Source organism: Hypanus sabinus, chromosome 5 (genome assembly GCF_030144855.1).
Source record: "Hypanus sabinus isolate sHypSab1 chromosome 5, sHypSab1.hap1, whole genome shotgun sequence".
Lineage (NCBI taxonomy): Eukaryota > Metazoa > Chordata > Chondrichthyes > Myliobatiformes > Dasyatidae > Hypanus > Hypanus sabinus.
The window spans coordinates 143637853-143652477 of NC_082710.1; the positions used below are offsets into that span (position 1 = coordinate 143637853).

The window sequence follows — 14625 nt, forward strand, 5'->3', positions numbered from 1 at the left end:
AACTCTGCCTCTGCAAAGAACAGTCAGCAGAAAATTCAAAACCAAACCTCAGAAGTACTGGAGTGTCACACTTACTTTAACCTGTTAAAATTATTAGATTCTCTCTTTAAGCAATTCAATGGAGGCACCTGTAACCTCTCACAGTGGCTGGTTTGGGCAAAGATTTAACAGGGCCTTGAAACAGGGTTTGAAATGAACACTCTGTAAAGACACACTTCAGGGGGAGCTAAAGAGCGCTTGCAAGATTATGAGAGGTGAAAATGTTCGGTAATTCTGGGTATCCAGGAATTTTACAGCTGGTCGTACTAAAGAATAATGATCCTCTTCTCAGGCCATCACTTAGATGGAGGATGACCATAAGATATAGGAGCAGGATTAGGCCATTGAGTATCCTCCACCATGATTGTTCCATTTTTCCCCTTAGCCTCAATCTCCTGCTTTCTCCACATATCCCTTCATGCCTTGCCCAATCAAGAAACTATCAACCTTTGGCTTAAATATACATAGACTTGACCTCCACAGTTGCCTTTGGCATTGATTTCCACAGATTCACCACTCTCTGGCTAAAGAAATTACTCCTTATCTCCATTCTAAAAGGACACCCCTCTATTCTGAGGCTGTGTCCTCTGGTCCCAGACTCTCCCACCATCCTTTCCACATCCACTCTATAAAGACCTTTCACCTTTGATAGGTTTCAATTAGGTCACACCTCATTCTTCTTAAATCTAACGAATACAGTCCCAGAGCCATCAAATGCCCTTCATGTAACAAGCCTTCCAATCCCGGAATCATTTTTGTGAATCTCCTTGGAACCTTCTCCAGTGTCCGCACATGATCTGCTTCAACTCCAGTTTTGTGGGACTGGGGTGAGTGGTGAGGTCAATGTTGGATCCAAAGAACATTGACCCCAGCTCCAACATTACAGAGGGTAGGTGGTATGTTCCTTGAACCTCTCAGGAAGACTGCTGTGTTCCTGATCCACAGCCTCAAGGTTCCCAATGCCATGCTGAGGAGAAACTGAGTTATTTGAGTCTATACTTGGTGGAATTCGGAAGAACGAGTGGAGATCTTATACCAACTTAAAATGAGTGGAGATCTTAGACCAACATAAAAAAAATTACAAAAATGGATAGATAAGATAGGGACAGGAAGATTGTTTTCACAGGCAACTGACACTAGAACTAGGGGACACAGCCTCAAGATTTTGGGGAGTAGATTTCGGATGAACTGGTTTCCCCAGAGACTGTATCTGTGGAATACATTGTCCAAAGAAGCAACAGAGGCAGTAAGTATGAATATTAATAATAACTTATTGATAGAGCACTTTTCATACAGATAATGTAGTTCAAAATGCTTTAACAATGAGATAAAGTGCAAGCATGAAAATAAAAGATAAAAATAAAAATAACAATTAAAATAACAACACACACAAAATGCTGGTGGAACACTGCAGGCTAGGCAGCATCTATAGGGAGAAGCGCCGTCGACGTTTCGGGCCGAGACCCTATTGTTTAAATTTCAGCGATCGACAGAAGAAGACCTGAGAGCTCGAGCAGGATTATAAAACAAAAGTGTATCCAAGACACAGTTAGGAAGATGCTTGCGTATTAGGGGAATTCTGGGGAAAAGGCAGGTAGGTAGTACACAGAATCAGGTTCCGGTGTGTTGTGCATTTGTACAGATAATATTGGTGGTCTTTTTCAAGTATCTGGAGATGCCTGGTGTGTGCCTGAGGACAGGAGGACAGGAATCACAGCTGCCTGGTACCACGTGTGTTTTGTGCTAGATCTGAGATTTTGATATTCACCCTTTTCTTCAAGCGACTAAAGACCACCCTCTGTCATTGGAAGCAGTGGTGAATTTTAGCTACCATGATATGGAAAGTGGTTCACTTTTTCCAAACTGTGTCATGAAGAGTTATGTGTTGCAGGTTGGGAAAGGACTCTGATCTTATGGACGCTGTGTGGTATTCAGGTCTCTGTGAACAAGCTGATGGTGCATTCCACGTTTGGGCTCCTCGTGTTGTCTGTAAACAGCAACTCCACAGCAAAGGTTCGGATGACTTTGTTCGATCCACAGTGACAATGCTCCAGAATCAGTTTCCCCAGCGGTGCTTGAGATTTACCCCGTTCCTATATGAAATGTGTTGGAAATGAGGCAGATAGGAGTGTGTTTGAGTAATGACGTAACCTTGTTTGTTACTCAGTAAAGAATTACTGAGTCTGGCTCTAGCTCTGCCATAGACTGGATGGTTAGTATCACAGCTTGCATGCTCTCAAACAGCAAGCACAAGGTGGGGATGAATGTCTGTGCACAGCTTAAACCGAGGGGTGGCTGTTCCTCAATTACTCCCTCTTCAGTCCCTAATTCTCCCCACCATCAAGGGCATTTTCAAGAAGTAGTGTCCTAAGAAGACAGCTTTGATCATTAATGACCCTCAACATCCAGGACTTGCCCTCTTCACGTTACTACCATCAGGAAGGTGCCAGAGCAGCCTTAAAACCCACACTCATTGTTTCAAGAACAGCTTCTGCCCTTCTGCAATCAGATTACTGAACCCATGAACACTACCTCGTTATTCACCTTTTGAACTACAGTGGATTCCGGTTAATTGGGGCACATCAGGACCTGTTAATCTTGGCCCAATTAAGTGACTGCCCCAGTTAGCCAAAGTTGCATGGAAATTGTTAAAAACTATTAAAAAGACAAGCTATTATTTAACTAAGTAATAAATTATGTGTTTAAATGGAATGCTGAGTAAATGAGAACACCTATAATACTAATACAGTACTATAAAACTGAGAATTAGTTCCTAACAGTTATCAGAGGAATTCATCCAGTGAATGCTGCTGCCTTCTTTTGATTAACTATAAATGAAAACCAGCACAGACACCAAGTGCAATGGATTGTCTTCATATAATGCTCTAAACGATTGCATCCTCCAAATCTTCACTTTCATTGTTAACATTCAAGATGATTGTCTATACCTTCAAATTCTTTGTAGTTCCTAACTTGCCGAAGTAGTGAAATCATTTCATTTTCACTCCCAGCCATTTCTGGCATCTCTAAGACTAAATGCTTCAAACCAGCAGTAAGCAAAACAGTTCTGAATTGTTTTACTGCATATTTCTTATCAACTATCAGAGACAAAACTTACTGCTTTATGAACACAAACACCTGCAACTGACACTATTTAAAAACTGTTCACTCTAATCAGTATAATATCTAAAGGCCACACAAGTGAAACTGTTTGGCAAAAGTCTCTTGTCCCAATTGAGCAGCATAGTATCCCAAATAAGCAAAGGGAATTCCGGCCTTCTTCTCAATTAGTTTTTGTTTCTTTAAGTCTCAGTAGCACAGTGGTTAGCACAATGCTTTACAGTTTCAGTGACTTGGGTTCAATTCCTGTAACTGCCTGTAAGGAGTTTATATGTTCTCCCTGTGACCGTGTGGGTTTCCTCCCACAGTATAAAGATGTACCGGTTGGTAGGTTAATTGGTCACTGTACATTATCCCATGACTAGGCTATGGTTAAATCAGGGTTACTAGGCAACATCGTTCAAAGGGCCGGAAAGGCCTATTCCGCACAGCATGTCAATAAATAAATAAGATTGTGATGGTATTGGGTTTGCTGACTGCAAAGTTCTAAACTGAAACAAAGACCTTAAGCTCGATCAGATATAAATAGCCACAAGTATTCCAACTAAAGGGAGGTTATACAGTAACTACCCAATCTTCAAAGAGTAAATTACTTCCCTGTTCATTCTCCACAGTGAGTTTAGCTGCCAATACCTCCTCTTCCTACCAAGGAGAAGATTCTACCAGCTAACAAAATATTTTAAAACACAGTTCATTTATTTTCAGTGATACTCTTTTAAATAAAAACAACATTCCTAAAACACATTTAAAACTCAGAGGATTTCTATCTTATAAAACATTTCCAAATTACAAACCATTTCTAAAACATAAAAGACTTCCAAAACACAAGAACAATTCCCAAAAACACACACTGATGATGCAGACGACTGAATCGTCACAGAAACCGAAGCTAGAGGAATGGATTCTAGTCCAGCCCGTGTTTCTTTCATGCTTCTTGATGTTCCTTCCCCCATTCCTAATAAGCCTCAACTGCTCTCTCTTTTTCTGCCACTTGGGTGAATTCACAGGCATAAGATATTTCCTCAGATACCAGACCTCAGCTATCTACCATTAATACTGTAAAGCTAACTTGCTTGAGTACATAAACCTTCCAACATTAATAGATCGTATCTAAAGATCATTAATTATATTATCCATCTAGTCTGCACGCTTCCTTCAACTAAAAAACACAGTCAACTTGTCTGTTTTGAAACAATTCAAATTAAATAACCCATTGTCTTATACTGCATCTCTCAAGTAGTTAACCTTGTATGAGCCAGCAAGTCTGATACTCTGTACAGAGTTTGTTCGGAAAACTGCTCTATGGACAGTACTTCGTTTTAACTTCAAGCTGATTACTGCTTTCCATTTACATTTTAAGAACTGAAGACTGGCTTTCATTTATAACCAGAAACGAAACAATGCATATAGTTGCAAGTTTACTTGCAACGGTTTTATCTTACAAGTGGCAGCCACTGTGTTTAGAAAGCAAGCAAAGTTGAGGTCCACTGGCCCAGGAAGTGAATATCCATTACAAGTGTTGTCCCAAATAAATGGCTGCCTTGATTAGCTGAAGACCCAATTAACCAAAATCCACAGTACTTACTTTACTCTGAAGATTACAGTAATTAGAACATAAGATACAAGAGCAGAATTAGGCCATTCAGTCCATTGAGTTTCTCTGCCATTTCATTAAGGCCAAGTTATTACCCTTTAACCGCATTCTTCTGCCTTCTCCCTAGTTAACCCTCAACATCCTTACTAATCAAGAACCCCTCAACCAATAACTTTTCATCTGACACAATTTGCCACAAAATAACAAAAACTCACAACGTATATCAGTGATAATAAACAAGATTCTTATAAAAGTGGAGTTCCTAGTGGCACTTGCTCCTCCCTGCATTTTTTTGGAACTGTTACTCAGTGAAGATTATATTATCCACACTGACAGAGTGAGCAAGTCCTTAGCCACTGGGGGGAATTGAGGAAACATGGCAGACAACCCCCACACAGACAATCCCTGATACAATTGTCTGATAACAACCAGACAACTTATAATTTGTGGTGTTGATGGATACTGGAGACAAGTTCCACACTCTCTTTAGAATTAGAACCTGTGAGATCTTCTACGTCCTGAAAGGAATAGATCGGGGTTGATTCGTCTCCTGAAGTTATAAAAATAAATCAGGAAAAAACAGCCCCATGTCATAAAGAGAGGACACAAAACCGAACTCATTCGCAGAAAACAGAGGTTGAGAATATCCTGGACAGTGGCAGAGTTCCTGTTAAGCCAACAAAGGTGAAGCAACCATTATTATTCACCTGTACTTCAGACAGATAAATGCTGCTAACTGCACGGAACAAAATGACTCACAAGATGCCCACTCATTTATCAGCTGACAACAAATCGACTGCATTCGTATCTGGGACGATGAAGGGCAGTGTCCCAAGCAACCAATGTCAGACTGTGCAAACCAGCTTGCAATGCAGGAAAAAAAAGTGCTAGAAGAGCAACTTTCCTGTCCATTTCAGAATGTTACAAAGAAAAAGTAAAGAGCTCATCTGAAATTAGCTCCCACAACAAGCTAACGAATCAGAATCAGACTTATTATCACTGACATACGTTATGAAATCCGTTCTTTTGTGCAGCAGTTCAGTCCAAGACATCAAAAATTACAAGTCACAATAAAAATTAAAATAAATAGTGCAGAAGAGGAATACTGAGTTGTGTTCATGGACCATTCAGAAATCTGTTGACAGAGGGGTAGAAGCTGGTCCTATAATGTTGAGTGTGGGTCTTCAAGCTCCTATACCTTTCCCCTGATGTTAGTGAATAGAAGAGGGTACGTGCCAAATGGTGAGAGTCCTTGGTGATGGATGTCACCTTCCAGAAGCACATAAATTTCCTGTCCTTCTTGAAATAATGCCAAGGAATCTATAAACATCCAGTGTTAGTTCAGAGACTGAACCCCTTGAAGTGCAGCTCTCCCTCATAACTGAGTGAGTCAGGCTGGATTTGTGTACCAATCTCTTTAAAGCCAGACCCGAACCCACATTGTATGACTCAGTGGTACGACAGCTGCCCCAATGAATCATAACTCTGGGATGGTGAAAAAGCTAGACAGAAAGAACAAGCCTTCACAATCTGAATTTAAAATGTTAAGTCTTAGATCTATATACAGTGCTCAGAATTGTGCACATCAGGAAGAACAGCTCAGTTCCTGAATTATAAATAGTTTTCTCACAAAAATGACATCTGTCATAACAATATGTTACTGACCCTGAACATAACCAGATAAAATTAATATTCAATGGTTATAGTATCAGCAGAGAAAAATAAGAGTCTGAAAGGCTGCTATTTTTAATATTCATATCATTTCAACAAAGTGGACAATCACATAGCCTCATGTTGTGTCTGCCTGAAATCTGTGGTGCTCATGAAAATAAGGATGACTCTTGCCTCTGGGTTCAAATCCCACATCAGAGGCTTGAGTGCATGCATTCTTCTCCTTCCTATCATGGAGGAGGGAGTACAGGAGCCTGAGGACCCACAATCAGGAACAGCTTCTTCCCCTCCACCATCAGATTTCTGAATGGTCTACCTCATTATTTCTTTGCTTTTTGCACCATTTATTTAGTAACTTATGGTGTAATTATATGACTTTGCACGATATTGCTGCTGCAAACAACAAATTTTACTTCATCCAAGACAGTGATAACAAATCTGATTCTGACATAACTGCCATGCTGACGACACCAGGGCCCAGTGCAGGACTGAGGGATCACCACACTCCTGGAGGTGTGGTCTTTCAGAAGGACTCTCCCTGTTCCCTCAGATACATGCAAAGTTCTTGACTCTGCTGTTCTGAAGAATAGGGAGATACAGCACAGAAACAGACCCTTCAGCCCACCAAGTCCTTGCTGACCATTAACTTATTTACACCAATCCTACACTCATCACCATCAAGATGTGCCTCATTGTATGATGATGACCAGGACCATGATTGTTCTTGGCAAATTTTTCTACAGAAGTGGTTTGCCATTGCCTTCTTCTGGGCAATGTCTTTACAAGACAGGTGACCCCAGCCATTATCAATAATCTTCAGAGATTGTCTGCCTGGTGTCAGTGGGTCGCATAACCAGGACTTATGATATGCATCAGCTGCTCTTACGACCAACCACCACCTACTCCTTATTGGATCCTGACTGAAAAGCACAGCAGGTGTCACACCTTGCCAAAGTATGACCGACAGGCTAGCGGAGGGCAGGAACACCTTACACCTCCTTTGGTAGAGACATATTTCCACCTTGCCACCCAAACTCCTACACTAAACCCATTTATTATTTTCCTACCCTCTCCCCCAGATTCTGCAATTCACAGTTGACGATTAACCCGCCAACTCATAACCACTGAGACGTGGGTGGAAACCAGAGCATCTGGCAGAAATCCGTATCAGTACAAGGGGAACCTGCAAACTCCACACAGACAGCAGTGGAGATCAGGATTGAAACTGGGTCCACTGGTGCTGCAAAGGAGTGCCTCAGCCAGAGTTCACACAGGTGTCCTGGTGCCAACACTTTGTCCAGTGAACACAAACTACTTCCAATATCTATCACATGAAGTTTGCAGGCACTTGTTGTGAAATTGTTGTACAAATTGGTTCTGATGAAGGTCTGTGCTCAAAATGTCAACCGTTTATTCCTCTCTATAGATGATGCTGCCTGACCAGCCAAGTTCCTCCAGCATTTTGAGTGTGTTGCTCACGATTTCCAGTGTTTGCAGTATCTCTTGTAACACACACGAAACACTGGGAGGAACTCAGCATGTTACTCTGGATTTCCAGCATCTGCTGAGTCTATTGCGTTTATGATTTGCAGTATCTCTTGTAACACACACAAAACACTGGGAGGAACTCAGCAGGTTACTTTGGATTTCCAGCATCTGCAGAATCTATTGCATTTATGATCTGTGGTATCTCCTGAGTGCGCAATTTGGTGCTGCGTCTCCAACATAGCAACCGAGATTAAACCTAAAAAAAACAAAAACAGAGCACTGGATAACTTCAGTGGGTCTGGCAGCAGCCGAGGAAGAGCATCTGACCCAATGAGCTCTGGTTTCGGATTCCAGCCTCCTTTGTCTCAAAAATACAGAAATGTTTGTAGGGTGTTTCACACAGTTGTAATGGGCATTGTAGTAATATGTACAGAGCACACCTCTAACTCTATGCAACATTAGAAGATCAAAACAAACTGTTGGAGAAATTAAAGAGACTACTGACAGTATTTAGCAGTTATTGTCTGATATAAGCAATGCATTTCGTATTTAAAATTGATCTATTTAGATCACAGACAAAGACTTACACCATGTGAACACACAATTGGAAGGATTGACACTACCAACCTTGATAAAGGAACCAGTACTTTTATCTTTTCATTAGTATCCCTTTGTTTCCTTAAATATTGCATTAACACTTCCATTTACCCATTTACTTAGGCTAGATCCACACAATGCCGGATAAATCCGTAACTGAAGCTTTTTCTCTTCGTTTTTACCCTTCGTCCACACTAAAATGGCGTTTTCGTCCCCTGAAACCGGAGCTCTTCAGAAACGCTTTCCAGGGTGGGTATTTTTGAAAACGCCGGATTGGCCGAATCAGTGTGGACGGGGTAACCAGAGAAATCTGAAAACGCTGTCAGACGGCAGCGCACTATTTCATTGTTTTCTTGAACGCAACCTAACAATTTCAGAACAGACGGCAACGAGACTGAAGCCAGAAGAGTTAGAAATGTACTCTACAAATACTTTGACCCATAACTTACTGAATAAATAAGTATACTGTACTCACTTTGTCGTTTTCTGTCCTTGCTCGTATGAAGGTGGTTTTACCTATTTATGCAAGTACTTCTCTGACAATAGGTGTGTAACAGCCTAAAGTAACATTGTATGGAAATACAAGATAACACTGATGCAGGCATGTTTTATACATTTAACAAGGTGCTTTATTAACGCAACAGAGTTAGTCAGTTTTTCAATGTTCGTCGTCAGCCGGGCCAATCTGTCGGTGAACTCCCTGTTGGTTGCCTCTGTACACGCCAGTATTTGTTTTTTTTTAACTTTTAAGTTCTCTTGCACGAAAGCCAACAGCTGTCTGTCGCTTTAAGTTTTTCTAGTCTGTAACTACATAAATGCGCACTTCAACGGCGAGATTCAACACCAAACATGTCGCTTGTTTTCAGTAGAAGTGTCCTGCGCACGCGCAGGAGGAGGAGATTCGCCAAAATCTCCGTTTCAATGTGGATAGAGATATTTTTAAAAAATGCATAGTGTGGACGCCTAACGTTTTTACGCGAAACCGGCGTTTTCAAAATTATCTGGTCTAGTGTGGATATAGCTATTTTCTGTAGCTGCGATACTTTATTCTACATTCAGTTATTGTTTTACCATGTTCTACCTCGAAACAGTGTGTAATGAATTGATCTGTATGAACAATATACAAGACAAGCTATTCACTGTATCTTGGTGCCTGTGACAACAATAAACCAACTCCATTTCTAATTCCCAAAGTGCACTGCACTGAATAAGCTGCGATCAGGTTGAGGCGACTGCCCTCCTCTTGGTGGACTGGGTGTTCATAAAGAAGGTCTAGAAAAGGATGCAAGAGGCCTCGTTGAGGTCCATCCTGAGTATCTGTGCTCCAGAGGGCTCTCTGATCTACAGTCTGTTCCCAGGGCACATGCAGAGACAGACATCGAGTACTGCTGGAAGATTATCAACTCACAGAATGCCCCTTGTTCCAGTTCAAAAAGCTAATGAAATTTAGCACATCTCCTTTGACCCTCATCAGTTCTTATAAATGCACCATGGAAAGCATCCTGATCAGATACATCATGACCTGGTATGGCAACCTCTCTGCCCATGACCACAAGAGACTGGAGAGTTGCAGACCCAGCCCAGCACATCAGAGAAATCCGCCACCTCTCCATCAACCCTATCTACACCCCACTACCTCGGTAAAGCAGCCAACATCACCAAACATCCAATCCCCAGATTCGTAAAGCACAACAGCACAGATACAGGCCCTAAGGCACATCCAGTCTGTACTGAACTGTAATTCTACCTAGCTCCATCTGGATCATAGCTCTCTATAACCCTCCCATCCACTCTGACTACCCACACGATCAATGCTTCTCATTATCTTGTACACCTCTATCAGGTCATCTCTCATCCTCCGTCGCTTCAAGGAGAAAAGACCAAGTTCACTCAACCTATTCTTATAAGGCATGCTTCCCAATCCAGGCACTATCCTTGTAAATCTCCTCTGCACCCTTTCTATGGTTTCCACATCCTTTCTGTAGTAAAGTGACCAGATTTGAGCACAGTACTCCAAGTGGGGTCTGACCAGGGTCCTATTTAGCTGCAACATTACCTCTCGGCTCTTAAACTCAATCCCACAATTGATGAAGGCTAATGCATCGTATGCCTTCTTAACCACACAGTCAACCTGCATAGCAGCTCTGAGCATCCTGTGGACTCAGACACCAAGATCCCTCTGATCCTCCACACTGCCAACCATCTTGCCATTAATGCTATATATTCTGCAATCATATTTGACCTACCAAAATGAACCACCTCACACTTATCTGGGTTGAACTCCATCTGCCACTTCTCAGCCCAGTTTTGCATCCTATCAATGTCCCGCTGTAACCTCTGACAGCCCTCCACACTACCCACAACAGCCAGGACCTTTGTGTCATCAGCAAATTTACTTCCTCATCCAGGTCATTTATAAAAATCACAAAGAGTAGGGGTCCCAGAACAGATCCCTGAGGCACACCACTAGTCATCGGCTTCCATGCAGAATATGACCCATCTTATCCTCTTGCTCTTCATATACTTGTAGAATGCCTTGTGTTTTTCTTAATCCTGTCGGCCAAGGCCTTCTCATGGCCCCTTCTGGCACTCCTAAACTCTTAAACTCCTTCCTGCTAGCCTTATAATCTACTAGATCTCTATCATTACCTAGTTTTTTTCCCACAGAAAGAAAAATATAAAAATAATAATAAAAAATAAACAAGGTAATCAATTACAATATATGTATATTGAATAGATTAAAAACGTGTAAAAACAGAAATACTGTATATTTTGAAAAAAAAGTGAGCTAGTGTCCAAAGATTCAAAGTCCATTTAGGAATCGGATGGCAGAGGGGAAGAAGCTGTTCCTGAATCGTTGAGTGTGTGTCTTCAGGCTTCTGTACTTCCTACCTGATGGTAACAGGGAGAAAAAGGCATGTCCTGGGTGTTGGAGGTCCTTAATAATAGACATGCTACCTGAGACACCACTCCCTGACGATGTCCTGGGTACTTCATACGCTGGTACCCAAGATGGAGCTGACCAGACTTACAACCTTCTGCAGCTTCTTTCGGTTCTGTGCAGTAGCCCCTCCATACCAGACAGTGATGCAGCCTGTCAGAATGCTCTCCCTGATACAACTATAGAAGTTTTTTTGAGTGTACTTGTTGACATGCCAAATCTCTTCAAATTCCTAATAAAGTATAGCTGCTGTATTGCCTTCTTTATAACTGTATCGGTTTATTGGGACCAGGTTAGATCCTCAGAGATCTTGATACCCAGGAACTTGAAGCTGCTCACCCTCTCCACTTCTGATCCCTCTATGAGGATTGGTATGTGTTCCTTCATCTTATCCTTCCTGAAGTCCACAATCAGTTCTTTTGTCTTACTGACGTTGAGTGCCAGGTTGTTGCTGCGGCACCACTCCACTAGTCGGCATATCTCGCTCCTGTACGCCGTCTCATCACCATCTGAGATTCTACCAACAATGGTTGTATCATCAGCAGATGTATAGATTCTCCAACTTTCCATGGAACAATGCCCTAACCTATTCAATCTCTCCCTATAACTTGAAGTCTTCAAGCTCTGGCAATATCCATGTAATTGTTCTCTGTATTCTATCAATCTTTTCTGTCGGTAGGTGACCAGAACTGCAAACAATTCTCCAAATTTCCAAATTTAGGCTCACTAAAATCTTACACAAATTCAACGTAGTTCCCGACTGTTCTACTATTGAGCAGTGGTGCCCTGGTGAAGAGGCACTGGCTGTCCACTCTATCTATTCCTCTTAATATCTTGTATACCTCTATCATGTCTCCTCTCATCCTCCTTCTCTCCAAAGAGTAAAGCCCTAGCTCCCTTAATCTCTGATCATAATGCATACTCTCTAAACCAGGCAGTTAGTCTTGGTCTGTCTTGAGTTTCTGTGATATCATACTGGAGGAACATTGTATCATTTCTTAATGCATGCACTACTGTAAAGGGGGTTTCTTCTTTTTTCTTTGCTACTGTGTATGTAATCAAAAGGGCTTCTTTGTTTTGTTAACTAGTAGGAATGGGGGTTTCTTCTTTCTTTGTTACTGTGTATGTAATCAAAAGGGCTTCTTTTGTTAACAAGCAGGAATGCTTCTTTGTTGGGAGAGAGTGCTGGAAGCTTGTTTGGGTTAAAATTTACTGATAACGAGAATTGTATTCCTTTGTAAACCAAGTGGGGATTAATGTTCTTTCTTCTGAGTCTGTAAGTTTTTGTTGACGGGCTTTTGGGAGATTGGCGTGAGGGGGTTGAGAGAGAGGACGCAATGGGCGAGGAACGGACCCCAAGCAGGGGTCCGAGGCCAGGAGGTACTCCGAGGAGGGGGAATGAAGCTAGATGTGCTTGGTTGACCACTCGGAGGGTCCTGAGCTGCGAGTCGAGGAGTTCGGAGGGGATCGAATGGTGGCCAGAAGACTTCAGTAATTGAGCTCCAACGGTTGTGCACGAAGTGGTTTGGACTTTGATAAGTTTGGCGCCTTTTCTTTATTTTTTCTCTTCATATATACTGTATCGATATTAATCACTTAGTTATAGTAACCTTTATAAATTGTACTCATTTAATCGCTTATGGTGTACTGTCTGTTTTTGGGCGAGGCGAGGACATCACACAGCATCCACACCAGCTGATTACCCAGTTTGACGGGGCCGAAGGCTGCTCCCCCTAGACGAGAACGAGTTGAGCGAGCCTGAGGCGACCCAGGGGGGTTACATTGTGAGGGGCTCATCCGGGATTGATTTCTGTGGAAGCTGTGTGATCACCCTCTTTAAATTGTGTCTGCGGCGAAGAGCTGGTGTGCCTATGTGGGTGTGCGATTGCTGGTTATCACTGCGTGTGTGTTGGGTGGGGTGGCTGCTGTTGGTAGCCTGGAGGTCGTTGTTCGAGTTCTGACTAGTGCTGACGAAATGGTGGTGGGACCATGGGTTGTCCGTACTGTTTGGAGAGTGAGGAGTGACAGGTTGGGATGTTTCAGCAGCGGTGGGCTCCGCCCAGTTGTTGGAATAATGTCCAGCCCTAAAGGGGTGGAGGCGTGGGCAGAGCAGACCCCTCAGTTGTTGGGTGAGTGGCAGTGCTTGGCTGAGGGAAAGCAACAGGGACGGGTTGAAAGTTTGAGTAGGCGGGCTAGTGATGTTGTTAGAACTGTCGGGCGCAATTACCTCGAAGTGACCGCTGCCAGTTCTGGGAACGTGTGGGAAAATGCATGTGGTTTGACTGGAAGTCAAATGCCGCAGCTGGGGGGCTTATCATATCTGTGGCAGGAGATTAGTGGAAAGTTTTTAGGGTATCCCTTTTGCCTAGGGGGGCAGATAAATTGCTTGTGGTGCCAAGGGGATCTGTCAAGGGGATCAGTTGTTCCGTTGATTCGAGAGGTGTCGGGAAACTTAGAGGAGACCCAATGGGGGAACGGCTTGGGGTCTCTGGGGGAGAACGTTCCCAGCAATGTACCAACGAACTCCCGAAAGGTGCAGACCCTATTCCTGAAGGCTTAGAGGGGCCATGCGCACAGGTGTTGTTACGGATGGATGGAAGTCAAGTTAAAGCCATCCTCGGCACCGGGGCGCCGGTTAAGTTGCTGTACAGTTTGCTTTATAACCGTTATTGGAAGCATTTACCCTTGACGACATAGAGGACACTGGAGATTTGGGGTACCAGTGCTGGTGATTATCCAGACGACAGTTGTTGGTCAGTGAAAATGGAGCTCTTAGAGGCAAATGTGGAGGAGACTGAGGTTCGTGAATCGTTAATGCTGATGTGTCCGGACCCTGTTGAGACGGGCAGCGTCTCTGTTCTAGAGAGAACCAATATCCTGCTGGTGCGCTTGGGGGCCTGCCTGGAGGAGGCGGGTGAGCGCTGTTTGGAGGCATTGGCGATGCACCCAGAGTTTCGAGCTGCTTGTGCGGACATGTGTAGCAGCATTGGGCCGATACCGAATTCAAACAAGAGCCAGTGGTGGTACGGCCTGGGGGAAGTATCTGAGGGTGAGACCCTCTTAGTGGACGCTGCGAAATACCACGAGGGAGGAGAGTTGACTGCTGAAGACACCTCGGAGAGAGAGAGGTTGCGGCGACTGGCCCCTACAGCCGTGGAAGACGTAGGCAGCGTGT

At 43.1% G+C, this 14625-nt stretch overlaps 1 protein-coding gene across 6 annotated transcripts in view; it reads right to left on the bottom strand.

The window, feature by feature from the left end:
• Positions 1 to 14625, bottom strand: part of dock9b (dedicator of cytokinesis 9b) — a 329527-nt gene that overhangs the window by 226323 nt on the left and 88579 nt on the right. The gene's annotated exons all lie outside the window — the stretch shown is intronic.